The sequence below is a fragment of the Oreochromis aureus genome, linkage group 10 (genome assembly GCF_013358895.1).
Source record: "Oreochromis aureus strain Israel breed Guangdong linkage group 10, ZZ_aureus, whole genome shotgun sequence".
NCBI classification, from domain to species: domain Eukaryota; kingdom Metazoa; phylum Chordata; class Actinopteri; order Cichliformes; family Cichlidae; genus Oreochromis; species Oreochromis aureus.
The window spans coordinates 8,972,114-8,988,862 of NC_052951.1; the positions used below are offsets into that span (position 1 = coordinate 8,972,114).

The 16,749-nt window shown below is 40.6% G+C and overlaps 1 protein-coding gene across 7 annotated transcripts in view; it reads right to left on the reverse strand.

The window, feature by feature from the left end:
- The window catches only part of msi2b (musashi RNA-binding protein 2b), a 262,995-nt gene that overhangs the window by 86,477 nt on the left and 159,769 nt on the right, over positions 1-16,749 (reverse strand). The window lies entirely within an intron of this gene.

Genomic DNA, 16,749 nt, shown 5'->3' on the forward strand with positions numbered 1-16,749 from the left:
ACAAAGATGGCATCTGATGACCTCTCCTGTACCCTTAATGACAAGCTTTGACAACTCAGTATATGTCAACAAAGACATGGTTTCCGGGTTTTTCCAAGGGTAGCTGTATAACCAGAGGCCATCACTAACTTGTGGTAGATACCCAGTCATGTCGTTATAGGCCTGAACAGAAACCGCTCAGTTCAGATAAGAACTTCAAGGGTTACTCCTAGCAGACTTTCAAGGGGTAAAGAGTTAACGCTTATTTGTGCACCACACTTTGTCCTGAAAAGCCAGCGGGGATGCTCAAACACTCAACCATATCATCATCCAATCACAGAGTCACTTTCTTGCTGCATGGGATCAGCCAAGCTGTATACAATTACACTAAGGTATAGTCTCTTAGACATTATTTCTTCCTGAAGGTAGATTGGTTTATCAACTCAAAAGTTTTCTATCTGGAGCTCAGGGTTTACTGGTCAATGAATTTTAATTCAACTGAATTTTAGACAGACAATTGCCTGTGTTCCTTTAATAAGTATTAGATCAACAGCTTTTCAAGATGGATCCATTATTTATAGCAGCGAGATGCACAGACTTCCTGTGGAAATACAACTTGCTTTTTCAAAACTATTTACATGCTAGCTTTGGCCCTGTCCTCGTGTAGCTAGCAAATTTTCATTATTTTTATTTATAAGTGTAACAATGCAAGCAGAGAGAGGACACTCAAAACACTGACTGAATAGCTAACATTAGCAGGAGCTACACTAACTTGTCTAATTATATGCACATAATTTATGCTTTCGTCTCTAACTCTTTGAGTAAAAAGGCTACTCACTCACACTGCCCCAAATGTTATACACAGCTATGTACAGCTCCATACATCCAGAATTATACTGTTATACATATATATATATATATATATATATATGTATATATATTTATTTATTTATTTTTTTTCCCCAACATCACACATTTTAATGTATTCTCACAAAATGTTTTCACACATTTAGATATGCTGATAAACAGATACAATACTTATGACCCTATTCTGTTTCCATATGTGAGGAGTCTGGGATTTCACATTCACACAAGTAAGATGGAAACTAAAATAATCATGGCGGGATGGCGGTGGCATGTGTTTGTGTTTCTGAGTGTCTGTGGGAGTGTGTGCCTGTGAAATGGGCATAGATACAAGTGAACGAGACATCTCAAGATATGTAATATGACATAATGTCTCCCCTGCTCGAACCCCCAGCTGCTCGCCCACATGCCACAGATCCTGCACCATGTCTAAACAGATGCTCTATCAATAATGCTTGCTCCAGTGCCACACACCTCCCTGGTGGCCAAATTGGGAAGAGTAGAGTGGATAGGAGGGAGAGAGAGAGAGGGAGGGAATGAGTGAATGAGTCAGTTTTTGGAGGGAGGACAAGAGGGAAGGAGAATAGGCAAGAACCCAAAAGCTAGAGTGACTACGGGGAGATGGATTCGCTACGCCAGAAGAAGCCAAAGGACCAGTGAACCTGAGGATGAAGTGTTCTCCTTCTCCCATCTGCTGCAATGAAAAGCGGGGCAAAGAAAAGTCTATGCCATTTTTGGCTACTTGTTAAAGTCATCCATTGTGAGCCATGATTAGTTTTTATTTCATCAATTTAACTTAAACCCAGTTTAAGAGAAAAATATGGCTTTTGTAGCTGGCTTAGCATCTTCCTATTCTTGACTTAGGAACAGAAACCTGTTGGAGTGCTTTGAATCATCGTCCTGTTGTGAAAACTAAACTGTTTCCTTTGAAATTTCAAGACTGACTGTGTGGCACCTGTATCAAGACTTGCTAATATTTAGTGAAAACTGAACCAATTAATCTTCCCCTTACAGGAATAAAATGTTCCCAGACATTTATCACTTAGCAGTTTTCATCAAATGCTGCAAATCAAGGATATATTTTGATTCCTGTGGCCAAAGGCCAAACTATATCATAATCTCTGCTTAAGCTTCACAGACTTCTGTAGATCACATTTAAAGTTTCCTTCAGGTGACTAACAAATGTGCATCAACACTACTCAGTGGGACAGCGCACCACCACTACTGAGACCACTAAACATTCCTTTGCAGTTGTATGAAGGTAGTGCTTTTTGCTTCTACCCTGCAGTTTTATCTTAAATGTATCTTGGTCTTCACTTACTCATTTCTCCCTTTACTGCCAGCTGTAAATGGCATTCAAATGAGTAAGAGTTTCATGGATCCTGAAAACCGAAATGATAAAACTTCATGTGTTTATGCAAAACCAAAAAAACTAACTGAAGAAAAAAACAAAACAAAACCCAACAGGCAACATTTTTAGTGCTTTGATACCTCCTTTGAACAAGCTGCAGAAGAAAAGAGAGAATAAACTAGTGAAAGACTGCAATCAGCTTTTCATCAATAAAATGATTAATTTTTTTTCGCTTGCAAGAGGAACTATTCAAGTTCATGAAATAAAACAGTATTGAGAGGAAAACAAACAAAAAAAGGCAATGAAATCTACCAATAAACATGCATAACACAAGAGTAATATCACGAAAGCAGATGGAGTGGCAGAGGAACAATGGCAATTTTTTTTTACACATGTGAAAAATGCATTTTCAGATTTACAAGAACTTTTGGGGCTGTGAGAGCAGCTTGTAGCTATGAAATATTGCACAGCCATTTTAAACATTTCAGCATAACCATCAGACATATCCATTTGTGTGTATGTGTGTATTTGGGACACCAAAACTGTCCCACATTAGGTGTACGTACGTATTAGTTCTTGCATGAGCAACAAAACACATCTTTCTGCATCACCCCTGTTGTCATCATCCATCATAATCTAGCCCTGCCTTCCACTGGCTGTCAAAACTGCTCTGGACAATTCACTTAGATGGTGTCAGCTGAACTGTAATATTTTACCAGCCACTATAATGAGGACTGGCCTCCAGACTCATGGAAACAAACACATGGCTCCCTCCTTACGCCTTGGATGTTGTATCCATGACTTTGCCACAGTCATTCCAATATTCCTGTTGCTGGAGGCAATACTACTATCCTAGTATGGCCAGCCTTTGCCAGCTGGGAACCCAACCTGTCGGCCCATGCAATATTCCACTTATCTCCACTGCTACTGTGAGCTTTCCTAAGTAAAGAGCAAACCTCTTGTATTAATGTCTAGCTTTCTTTCAATAGACATTTTGTGCAATGTAAGCCATTTTTGCTCAACAAATGAGAAACCTCTTATTCAGTGATCTAAACAGCCCTGTCAATTTCTATCAATTGACACATAAGCCCTGCTTCGCTTAAGAATACTAACCAACATCACTTCAAACTGAATAAGATTAGAATTTCTGTACATTGAATGTACAACACTGCTGAATCCACTTTTGCAGATAAGTTCTTTCATATCAGTGCATGCGAGAGCGCTACTCTGTGTTTGTCAGCAAGTCTGCGTGTCCTCAGTAAGTGCCACATCAACAATATTAACTTGGAGGACAAAGGAGGGCACAGAAACACACCGAGCCACGTGTCAAGACAGCAACAGAAAATAGATGGAGTAGCAACACACACTATTTTAATTATCCCCTTGTCTAACCTGCCCTCCAATTACAAATAAGGATGTATAATAATCCATCTATCGATGCATGAAAGACAGGACAACAACACAGAGGCATGAGCAGGATAAGAAGTGGCTTGAAAAATGTGCTAAAAGGAGGATCAAATGGAGGTTAAGCTATGTAAAATAAGTGTTATATTTCTGTTCAAACTCCATGCACCATCGTTTCTTACTACTTAGATGTGTACCATATATATTAGTTGAGAGGCAGGGTTTATGGCCATTAGAGACTTCAAGATGAAATACATGATTACATTTATGATAGTGCAGTTAAACGATAAAGACACTGCAGTGCACGCTGTATTCCACTGAGAGATAGGCGTAATGAATATGCTCTGGCTAATTTATGCTGGCTAATTTGTCTACATTTGTTAAATCTTTTTAAGATTGATTTTCTCAGCAGACACAAACTCAGCTCATCATTAAGTAAACAGCAGTGAGAAAGTTTTATTTTTGGATTTATTTAATTTTTATTGGCTTTTTACAATTTTATTGGACAATTACAGCAGGGAAGGGGTAAAGGGGAACAACAGCTACCTAGGAATTGAGCCGTGGACTTTGTGCCCATGTGGCATATGCAACTTCCATATCAGGTTGTCCCAGGTGAGAAAGTTTGATATTATATTTCAGTACTTTATATTCTCATATAGGTGGTCATTTTAGTCAGTCGTTATGTGTAAGAATTAACAGGCTGTGCTGCAGACACCTGCCATTTGTCTTCCTTCTGCAAGCGAGAACTTCACTATAACCCGAGTACCGGATGATCTCATGCTTTATTAGAAGTGCCACAATGAAATATGCCCATATTTGGTAATGACAAGGAAAGTGAAGAGCCAATTTTTCTGCTGCACACATACCCTGTGTGTTTGTCACCACACATCCAAATTACAACACACTTTTTGTTCAGGGGTCTTGGATTGTTTTCTTTCCACATGTCAGGCTACTCATCTGCACCAATCCTATTGCTTCTACATTCAGCCACTTCAGCCACGACAGCGGCTTGCAAAGTGTGGCATAAATCATCCTCTTAGTACAAAAAAGTGAGTGATTGAGAGCTAAATAAACTCCAGAGGCACAAAAGAGAACTGTAGACAAAAATGCATGCATCTGACTGCCATAGTCCTCCTGGGTTGAAACATGGATTCATGCCTCCACGTGTCATCCGTAGGCCTACGTGTGGCATGTTCACGTGCCCACTTCAATGAACTGAAGTTGTTCTGTGCAACTATCATCACCGCTCTCAATATTTCTTTTTTTATTAATTTAGTTCAGTTCTTTTCATATTGTGCTCACAAGTAGGGATGTGCACTGATATTGACCTTGATCACTTATTGGCCATGACATTACTGATCCACAGTGATTAGAGTTGTCCTGTAAGTGCTACAATAATTGGGACACAGGAGGATCTCAAGACAAATTTTAGTACCAGAGTCCTTGGACTCATGTTACCTTACTTGAAAGCAGTTCCAGTAAATGTGGCATAAAGCAAGCTGGTATTGGACCTGTACTCTGCCTCAAAGTTGTGCTGAATCTGTATGAGAGAAAGCCTTGGACTACCCTCCCTACTCTCAGCCTTTCCTTCATTGAATCTACCCTCTTGAACACCACATTTACATCCTTGTGTAGTCAGGCTACAGAAATGATCAACTGCAAAGAAAAAAGTGAGCATATTCAGTCACTGTATCTTGATTATTTATTCACTTCTTCTGTGAGCTGATTACCCCGTTGACACAAACCCACATTGGAATACAAAGAAATACTGTAAGTGATGATTGTTTTGGGCAAAAGAGGATAGTGCAGGTCCTTGCAGGCAGTAAAGCAGGCTGCATGGCAGCCCTGACTCCCAAGACAAGTTAATAAGATGGAGCAGTCCCTTGGGGCAGCAGCCGGTGAGCATTATCACTTTGAAGGCAGCTAGAAAAACTGACACGTACTAGGAAAGAACTTCCCAAAAAGAAGCTATTAATTACCCCTCTCACTAGCCACTGCTGCAGAAAAAGTTAATTTGACAATTTGGAAGACAAGGATTGTTTCAAAATAACGGATTTTCACTCCCACTTGGTTCAACGAATCTCTCGCAATTATTATGTATTGTTCTGCTCTATTCAGACATACTTCTCAATTTGCATTTTTTATACTCTTATTTCCCGCCATCCTTCACACACACGTATGACAATGCAACCTTTTCAAGTGCTGAACCTCAAGGAGGTGTGAGGCAAGACGGCACATAGCAGCACATGTGAACTGCCCAAAACCGCTCCTACAGCCATGTGGTGTGATGAATAAATCATGCTGCAAAAAACCAAGGGGAAGAGAAGTTCTTCTCCTGAGGGCCCGCATTTGCGTAGCGCAGCTCGACTCAAACAAGTATCTCCCCGCCATCTAAATGAGAAACACATGGCTGCGCTAAAGTCAATAAGAGCAAAACTGTCACCTTACTGAAGAAACATTGATCATTACACAATTTGTTCCCTTTTATTACAGCCATTGTAATTAAAAATAATTGAGTAGCGGGGTGGGCAGGTGTTCCCATCAACAATTTTTTTCACCAATTAGCACACAATAATATTGCTCTGGATATTGCAGATGATATTATTAGCATTTTGATGGAACACAAGTGCCTGCACGCCCGCTCGCCAGAGAACTGTTCTCAAGTGGAATCTTAGCTCTGAGATCCACCAGGGACGAGTCACTTCTGGTTCGACAAAAATGGGCTTAGAGACAGAGAGGAGGCGTTATATGAATGTGCTCCACAAAACGTTCCATGGAAACAGGTTTAAGGCGCAAAGATTTCAAAACTCCAAGAGGTCCAAAGCAAAATTCTGGATCCCTTATCCTGATTCTTTTGCCACCACGTCTCCACATCTCCTCTCTGACTGTGGCTTTATAAAAGTGAGGCAGTCCCAACAGTTTCAAAAGGTCCAGCCACACATGTGCTGCCATTTCTCAGAGTTTAAAGCTGCTGTGTTCTTTTATCCACTATTATTCCATTTAAAATTTTGTATATACTTTAGAGCTTTTAACAAAAGTCATCTACCAAAAGCTGGAAAAACAAAGAAACAAACAGATTCCCACAAAGTGTTCTGTTTGTGTTTAAAGGGGAAAAAAAAGAAGAAAAAAAAGATACTGGTCAGGCATGCATAAGTAAATTTGGTCCATACAAATCTGACAAATGTATTTTAACATCAGCGATAAGACCTGTGTGTTCTCATATAACCAGCTTGTCTGTTGTCAGTGGCCTAACAAATTGGTTCTCTGACCACTTGGGAGCATGTGCGTGCCGGTTTACCCTGCACAGAAGAATCAGAATCAAATTTGAAGCATTGAATTTCTGTGATACATCTTACCAATTTTCTCTGAACCATCCGAGCTAAAGCTCAGTGTCTGTCTGTGACAGGGATTATCTCACAAATAGCAGAGTGGGGGGTGGGGGGATCACTTTAAAACACCTTTTTTTTTTCTCCTCTGCTTGCTGCCTATGCAAATTGCACAAATGCTAATTTACCAGACTGACCACTGGTATTTTTGTGACAACACAAAACAAAGCGAAAGAAACAAAACCTTGATTACCGCTTTACCTAACAATATAGAACTAGCTTTCAGGTGTTAAAAATTACAGAATTTGACAGAGGAAGAATACTTTTTTTATTACATATTAAATTATTTCTCATATAGTGATTTATAAGAAAAAAACAAGAGCCACTGTGCAGCACTTCCTGGCTCAGCTTTCCCTCACTGAAATGTGCTTCAAAACAATATCTCCAGTTGCAAGTCTGCCATTTGGCTAACTTCTTAGATTGAGCTGTAATCTAAGAATATGCTGCTAAATATGCTGGATTAAACACCTGCATCACCAACAAAGCAAAAGGGACATATGCATCCTGCCTCACAATTACCTCAACAAGCATGCTGCACACCCTGAAAGCAGTTCTCACAGTTTCACAAAAAAAGAAGGAAAAAAAAGAAAAACAGAGTTTCATCATTCAAAACATGTCTCTCTGCAAAAAGATCTGTCAGTCCTCCAAAGTAACGCCTAGAGCATTTTTAATTATGATACAGGAAGACGTTTCACTGAGATCATCAACATAATGTGACACGGGATCATTTGGGTTAAATTTTTTATAGCGGTGCTCCCAGAAACAATTAGGAATTTTGTTAAAAAGAAAGAATTTATGTGTGGGTCATTACTGGGAACACATTTATTTTAATTCAAACACAAAATAGGCTAAAATAAGATAAAAAGAATAAGTAGGGAGCTAAAGCAGTCCTCTACAAGACTGTCAGCGTTTATTTATTAAATATACAAAATTAAATTCAGCATGTATAAATCTAAGACAGATTACTGTGCTATGGATCCTGTGCTATAGGTCAAAGAGACTGGGGAAAACATTCAAGTTTCACCAAGTTGAGTAATATAACTTTAAAGAGACATTTGAGATGCTGGCTCCATTATCTTTGATGTAAAGCGTGAACATGATTGGCAAAGCCTCCAGCATAATGTATGTTAATGTATTCTTTCTGAGCCCACACTGGGTCCAAGTGCACCGCAGGTGTGCTCGTCGCACCTGGCCACGAAAATACCAAAGCATGCTCGGCACGCCCCTGGCACTCATTGCAGGGGGCACCTGACTGCGAAGTGCTCCATGCCGCTGGCTTCCCAAAGACACAGTCCTTACTCTACTTCACTGATTTGTCCTCTACTGTGTCATCATTAACACTAGAATTTGGCAGAAATACTGTGCAATCACCTCAAATTTGTGATAGCATTACATTCTAGAGTTATAATGAATTATTTGTGTGTGGAGAGAGGGAAAGGAGAAGTAGTGAGAGAAAGCGAGTGGGGGAGTGTCGGAGACAAAGACGGAGAGACATACATAGAGAAGGAGACAGAGAGATCAGAGAGCTGGAGACAGAAGAACAGCCAACGATAAATGAATCCCCAAGAGAAAAGGAGGGACACGGAGAAATTACAGAACAAAAGGAGAAGACAGAAATGACATTTCTTAAGGGACTGCTGTGTGGCATTTGTAGGAAGAAAAATGAAATGTGAGGACCAGAGAGAGATGGAAGGCGGGAGAGGGCATGGGGAGAATGGAATGAGTAAGAGCAAGAAACAAAAGGAAAGTGTGTGAGAGGTAAGACTAATTTATGAGAAATGAGGCAGGAGTCGGTGAGGCTGCCTGCTCCTGTCTGATGGATTGGGTGGGGGTGGAGGTGGAGGTGGGGGAGGTGGGACTAGGTTTCGTAGGTTGTTGGACACAGAAGAACCTGTGATATGGATCCTTTGAAGCGGCATTTCAAAAAAAAGAAGAAGAGAAAAGTGAACTCTCCAGAAATAGTAGATGAATATAAAATAAAAAACATCAGTTCTCTTTGGAGGAGAATCTCCCTGGCAGGTAGGCAGAGCAGAGAGAAGCAAAGGTGAGAAAGAGAATGAGCGGGAAACAAAGAAGGAGAAGCACAAGGGAATGAGCAGAAGAAAAAAATGTGTGAAGTGACAGAGGCGAGAACGAGTAAGCTGGAGTAAGATGACGGAGATAAAGTGAGATAAGAGACAGCTGCCTTTGATGCAACTGCTCTTCAACAGTGGCGGCTTGGAAGAAGGTATGCATGCGCGGGTGTACGTGTGTATATGCACATGCGTGCACGTGTACGTGAGTGTACGCTATGAGGTGTCAGGCGATTGAGCCAACTCGTGTCAAACGCCTCACCAACTCTTACTTAAAACATCTAAGATCTTCCCAAACATCTGAATACATCAAATTAACATAAATTCACAATGCAGCTCTGTCTGTTTAAAAATTGTATTCACGCACAGCCAAAGCATATTCTCAGTTACATTTTGAGGAAAATCTGTTTCCTTTCCAACAAAAGCAATCAATCCCAGTGCGGCACACATTTATTCTTTTCTTTCTTTTATACACAATTTACTCATAGTACCTATGTTTAAGTTTGTCACTTTTGAACATATGTTTTAACAACGGGGAAAAAAATGAGTCTTAGTGTCTCAACCCTTCTCATACACAATTAGTTAGTTCAAAAGGTGTGAAACAGAAGTGGATTACAAACCAAGTGGCAGCATCTGAGGTTGAAAACCACACTTCCTGGAGAGACCAGTTGAGGCCAGCTCCAAACCCCATAGTTTCCCATGTTAAAATGAACTACATTTAACAGCATTTTTTAAAGCCTGACATATAAAGTTTTCGGACTCTGTGAATTGCTTCACACTTTTAACAGCTATATATCGGGTGAATTATGCCAAGGTGTTTTGATTTTGTTAAGACTTGGAGTTAGACAAAAATGACAATGGGTGAGAAGCACAGTACTCTAAACAATCTATCAGCCTTACTAGTTAGTTAGCACTAATTAATACGTATGTGTGCCTCTGTGTTGCGGCCATACAGTTTAAGATAAACACTATAGCAGTCAAGAGTGCTGTGGCCCACCTAAAAAACAGACAATCCCACAGGGCTCAATCTTTAATCTTCACTCTATTTAAAATACATTTCTCATTCAAAAAACATTCCTCCACAAATAGCGAGGAAGTTGCTGCTGGATGGCAGTTTAACTGTAAAATGAAACAGGTGCTTGGCAGCCTTGATCTATATAAGGTTATAAACAGAATGCAACCAGTGGTAACCAGTGGAGTCCACTCCCCTATTGCAAAGAGATGCAGTGCAAGTTGTACTCATTAGCACAAACTTGTTTAGATTGATAGCAATGTTTTGGCAACCTGTGTTTGTTCATAAATTAGATTGCAACTGTTTGCAAACCTTTGTTACCAATCTGTCAGAGTGATTGCAGTCAGTTGGACTGTGATTACTTGGAGAGTTGACAAAAAAATCGGTGCCATCACTGAAAAACCACAGATTTTTTTTCTAGTCATACGGATGTTACTGTTGTAGTTTTACTATTGTGTAACGGACTCTTTAGCCATGTAGCTTGCTAAACATTAGCATCAGCATTAGCCGATAAATGACACTCCATCATGTCATGCAAATATAGTAATTAGTGGTGCCTGAACATCAAAATGATGGCGCACAAAACACTACTGCATAAACTTAAAGATGCAGAAACCAGTTTTATACATCTCTATATATCATGCAAAATTTCAGAGAGGACCTAAATGCTGACATATAAAGGTTAAAGAGACTAGAGATGAGCTTTATTCTGAAAAAACAATAAAGTGGGTACATTTAAAACATCAGGAAAACGAATAAAAGCAGGAAGTAAAAACACAGTAAGAGATATGAGAAAACTAACCTTCAAAGTAAAACAGGAAGTAGCTTAAGGACTGGCACACATACATACAGATGGAAATACAGAAGACAAGTAGACATGGGGGCTCTGCAAACACCAAGAAGTAAATCAAACTCATATATCAAAATATAATAACATATATCAAGGATCGTGATGTTACAGCAGTCTTTTATATACAGTCAGCGTTGCAAACATATTTTTGATATGGCACAAACAAATGGAATCAGGCAGAAAATATGCTTACCATAAAAATTTCAGGTATGAAATATATGCGCTCCACTTATAATGCTTTACGCACGCCTAGATATCGATCAAACTGTAAAGTGTATTGTGTTGATGTGGCGATTTACATGTATACACATACTTTAGTCACAGCAGGTACACAGCGAAAGTACAGTATGTCAGTGGGTTGAATTGCTTGACACCTCAGAGTATCTCATAAAGTTCATCTAAACATGAAAGGCAGGATTGATGATGAGGGTGGTGCTCGTTTGTAGTACTGAACAACTGGTTCCCACATGATCCAGTTACACAAACAGAGCGAAAAACAAGCACAGACACAAAAGCAGACAGTAAAGCTGCCTTTACAGGTATCGAGAAACACTCAGGGCCTACAAGATATTTAAGGTTCTCCTCTAGACAGAATCCCTCCCAGAGCACGCTGACAGAGGAGCACAGTGAACCTCCTTTTTCAAACACTGTCTTCATTCACCCTACTCTTACAGCATACTTGTACTGTATCAAAGCCAGGACACACGCTGCAGTGTGAAGTGCCATCAGCGTACACAGCGACGCACAACTTCTCCTCCTCGCACACGCTCGCGTTCTCTTTGTGTCTCTCTATCTGTCTCGCACATGCACACACCTTTGAGAGAACAGAGTGGGGAGCAGAGAGGGGCTGGCAGCGGCGATGAAAGACAGTGATGAAGGTGAGGCGGTAAAACACAGCGTAGACGTCATCTATCTACTGATAGAGAGAACACATCACACGGATACACTCCCTTTTAAGTTCAGTCTCTTTCAGCATCAGCCCAATATAGATCAAGCCCGAAAGGCGCACATTTACACCGCCATGTGATGTGTACATGAACGACCATGTAAACAAACACAGAGAAACGCTTTTCCCCTTCATATCTCTCGAAATATGAAAAAGGCAAATGGGAGAAAGACTTCTTAATACTTTCGTCAGCTGCTGAAGAGCTAACAGGTCAACGGTCATGCAGCAGTGACTTTTACCAAAAAGCTAAAGAGTAAAAAATAAATACAATCCACAGAACCACAAATTCACATTTAGTTCAAATGATTGTGGGCTGTGCGATGTGAGGTATTGCATTTGCCTGCATGTGCATAAATGAGTGTGTAGTGGACAATGTCACATAAAGAGTGTGTGGGCCTGCTCTCTGTGGGACTATACAGCGGGGCAAGGCACATAATACAGAGAATGGGCAGCCACCCATTTTACAAGGCATTGCAGCACATACACACTACCTTGCAAAAAAAAGAAAAAAGAACACACACACACACACACACACCTCACCTACACAGAGGAGCACAGTTAAACACACAAAGACAGACTTGGAACCTGTCAAGTGCGAACAAACTGATGACAAGACGGCGACAGATGGATTCACTGAGGAGAGACGAGCTACGCATTCAACTCAATTAGCAACGTGCTGCTGCATGACGCCGATGGGATATGGAATCTTACCATGACTGGCAACCTGTCAATCGAGCAACAGAGCCACAAAACAAGCATCATGCAAGACGTGATGAATTGAATTAAATAAACCAATAAATAAATTAATCAATCTATGAATAAATGGTTTAAACCCATCGAGTGGCGGCTCTGCATCAAAAAGCAGGGCGCAATGTGACCGAGGAGCCTAAATATCCCCCTGACGTGCACGCACACAAAGAAGAAACTGGCAGCGGAGAACGAAGAGGAGGAAGAGAAGGAGGAGGAGGAGGAGGATGCAGCGGGGAGAGACAGAAAAGACAGGAGAGAGAGAGAGAAAGAAGAAAGAACAATGGCTGCCTCCCCCTCTTTTCCCTCTTGCTCCGTCTCTCTACCTGTGTGAACATTTGCAAGCGCTGTTCATACATTATTCTGCCATGGTACCTAATGAGCCAGGCATCTCCACCCTGACACTTACGCTTGACTAGGCAACCCTTATAACAGGGTGGAGGCACACACACACACTTACACTCTCGCACACACACACACACACACAGATGTGCAACACCATTGCGGGTCATTGCAGCAGCTGTGTGATGCGGGATGATAAATACATCTCTCATCGCTTTAGTCATGTAAAGGATCTCGCCATTATCGAAAGGCGTCTTTATCGTCTGCCACAAGTAATGGTCATAAAATGGCTTAAGTGTGTTTCTGTGTCATTTTCGGGCCTGTCAAGCCCCTAGCTCTCACAAACACGCGGAGCAGCGTGAAGGCTGCTGATTAATATGGGGACAGACGCCATGTGCTCCTTCTGATTTGTTTGTTATTAAAGATGCTTCATTGTTCATGACGGCAGACAAAATTGCTCTTTTTGCTGCATTTTACTGCTCTGCACAAAAAAGAAGAGGAATAAAAAAAAAAGCAGGAGCACATCGGCGAGTCTATCTTGTCTGGCAAAATTATTATTTTTTTTTTAAAAAACAAGTCAGTGGCAGGATGTATCCCGCAGTGCTATGATTGTCTTGGCTGCCTCTGTATAAAAAGGGCTTCCACTTCAAAAAAAAAAAAGCTCCTACAACTGTTTAAGTGGTAAACCAGCGGGGCTGTGGGAGGCCAATCAGCAGCGTGGAGGGCCAACGTGGTAAAAAAGTTGGTCAAATACACATTAAACGTCACAACAGCATGCAAGTGAAGGTGTGGGGGGCAGAACTTTTAAATAGGGGGTGGCTGGCATGTTTGTTAAACACTTAAAATGACATAAGACACTCAGTTTGACCCTCAAAGCGCAAAAATGATGAGAAGAAAATGGGGAAAAAAATGCAACAAAGAAACCAGAGATTGTTCCATTTTCTTTTTTCATCTCTTTAATCTAAGATTAGATGCCTGGACTGGAGGTGATGTAATCTAATTCAGCTCGCAATCTCTTCTGTGAGAAGTGATTGCTGTGGCTCAGCAGCTGATTGTGATTTTCAATGTGGGTTGGTGTATTCTGACCACCATCACACTTGAGAGGGACAACTAAAGGAGGAAAAAAAACTACAAAGAAGTTGTGATGAGATGTGATTGGAAGTTTTCGGTTGCCCTTTTGTGCTGGAATTTGATAGCTTATATTGAAGATATGGAGAAAAAATAGGGTTGATGAGTGATTTTTTTTACTGTTTGTTTACAGCAAATACCTTTAAATTTACCTTTAAATAGTGTGTCTCTAGTCTAAGTTAATATCCTATCTGTTTAAAATAACCCTTCCTTATATTATAAGCATAAATATATACATAAACTGCCAGCTAATTCTCTGGTGAAATAAAAGGAAATTACTCCTTTAGTTTTATGTAATTTCTAATTTCAAGTACACACCTTATCATCATCATCACTTAGGGCTGTGCGATATGACCAAAATCTCATATCCCGATATAAGAATTCTATCGTCGCGATAACGATATAAATCACAAAAATGTAACATTTTCTGTAAATTCTGTGAATCTCGGGCAGCTCGTCTTGCGGGAAGTGTTTCCAGCTGCGCGTCATGTAGCTGAAGTCGAGTGTTTTAACCGATGCATGAAACGATACATTTTTAGACATAAGTTGTAACGGCCGCCGTTTTCTTTGTGAGTATTTATTACACAGCGTGCTGCAGGGAAAAGCCTGTTCTAACGTTTTAGTCTAAGGTTTATTTTTTAGCACCTGGCGGCTCTTTTTTACTTCTCATCCGTAAATAATCTGCTCTTTCACATGATTCAGTTTATTTTGAAAAGTCTCAACAGGATCTTGAGCTTTATTGTGAAAGGTTTATGTGGAACATAAACAAGCGGACACGTGATGCTGTTACCATCGTTGTTGCTAACCACAATGCATAAAAACAGGCCCTTGTCCGTCCGTAGTGTGGTTATATTAAATATAAGAGAAAGTGAGAACTTTAAGAAATTAATATAGCCACTACAGTGACCCATCAAAATGATGAAAAAATATTGCCTTAAACAGTTTATTTTGCGACACCACGAAACAAACGATAGCGTAAAATGAAACGATAGATGTTTTTATATCGTCATCCGATATATATCGTTATATCGAACAGCCCTATCATCACTTAAATTGTTTGCAGAAAAATCGTTCAAAATAAGTTACTCCACACAACTTCTAAGGACTGCCAGTGTTTCTGCAGTGCGTCTGTAGGTGCGACTGCTTCCAAAACCATGCCCATGTGATCAGCATGTTTTTAAAATTCCTGCAAAGACTCGAAGTGATATATTTTACTAACACTGCATAGCAGACACTTAGTTAATTCCCTCAAGTGGTGCGCTCAGCTGTAAGATGCCTGGGTAGGCACCAATCAGGCTGTAAATACAGGGGGACAATGCAGAGGGAGGCTACCACTTCCCTAGTCTGTCTCTGTAACAGTCTCATGAACATCAAGAGTATTCCTGCATTTCTGTGCACGTCGCTTTCTTTTTTAAACATCTTGATTTTAGTACTTTGTAACAGCTGCATATTATCCAGATTCAAGTGAAAAAGTCTGTGTAAAATTTACTTGTATTCCTGTGTGTGTCTGTACATCCCTTACATTTTATGTCTTTGAGTGAGTGTATGTGTGGGTGTGTGTGCAATTGTGTGTGAGGGGATGTAAACTCAGTATTCCAGGTCACGGTGGCTGCAATCTCACAGGAGGTTTAACCTTGGTAAATCCACTATTAGGTGTTCAGAGAATGATGATGTGAGCAGTAGATCCTCCCTGATGGTTTCAGTTTCTAAGAGCATCCAGCAGGTCACAAATAGAGAAGCTGAGGGGGTATTACAAGGTCAAAGGTTGGCTAACTCTCAATATGATGACAATTCCAAGCTGGCATTTTCATTTCCTGAAGAGACTGATTCCCCATAGCAGCTGAGACCGAATATGTTTGCTTATTTTTTTGTTCAAATAAGTTCTTCTTGGCTTTTAACAATGAGAATTTATATCACACATGCTGCAGTGGATTCACTGTGTGCACACTGAACTCTCCTGTAGATGCACAGGGGTGAAAAAATAAATAGATAAATACATGTTTTCACAATCTATAGAGCTTTAAAATACATACAAAAAACCAGAGCATGCCTCTCAACCATAAATGTGTTGTTCTGCACTTTTTTCCCCCCAACGCTTTTATTTTGCCCTTCAAATGTCTTCAGAGGTGTGGCCGCGCAGCTAACCAGTGGGAGTAGCTGATGTTTTAATGGCACATGGTTTGTCTCCTGGTGGTGAGATAAACATGGGGAAGAGATTAAAACCCCAGGCTTTCTCTCACAATCTCCTGCCTTCATCCTTCTTCCTCTTGCAGCGGCCATGCAGGGCCGGCAGTGCGGACTTTAACTTAAAACCAAACCCATCGGGTCTGTGAAGCACTGTGAAGCCTAAAACACATAAATGACTACAGAGAAATGGGTAGAAGGGTGGATGTTAGCAATAATCAGCAGAAAACAAGCACGTAACAGCAAGGGAAAGATTCTCTACCATTTAATCACCAGCCTCTTAGGTACGTCATATAGTGCTTGTTGCGAATTACTGGCAGAAATATACACAACTACTGTGCGACTGTACTGTGATTCTCGGTGCTCATTTCAAGGTGAGTGTGTTGGGTCTCTGATGTCAGGATGTGGATCACAACAAAGAGCTTTAAGAGGAAGCAGCGGGGCCAGAGGCCAGGCTCCATACTTTATACTGCTCCTCCCTAGT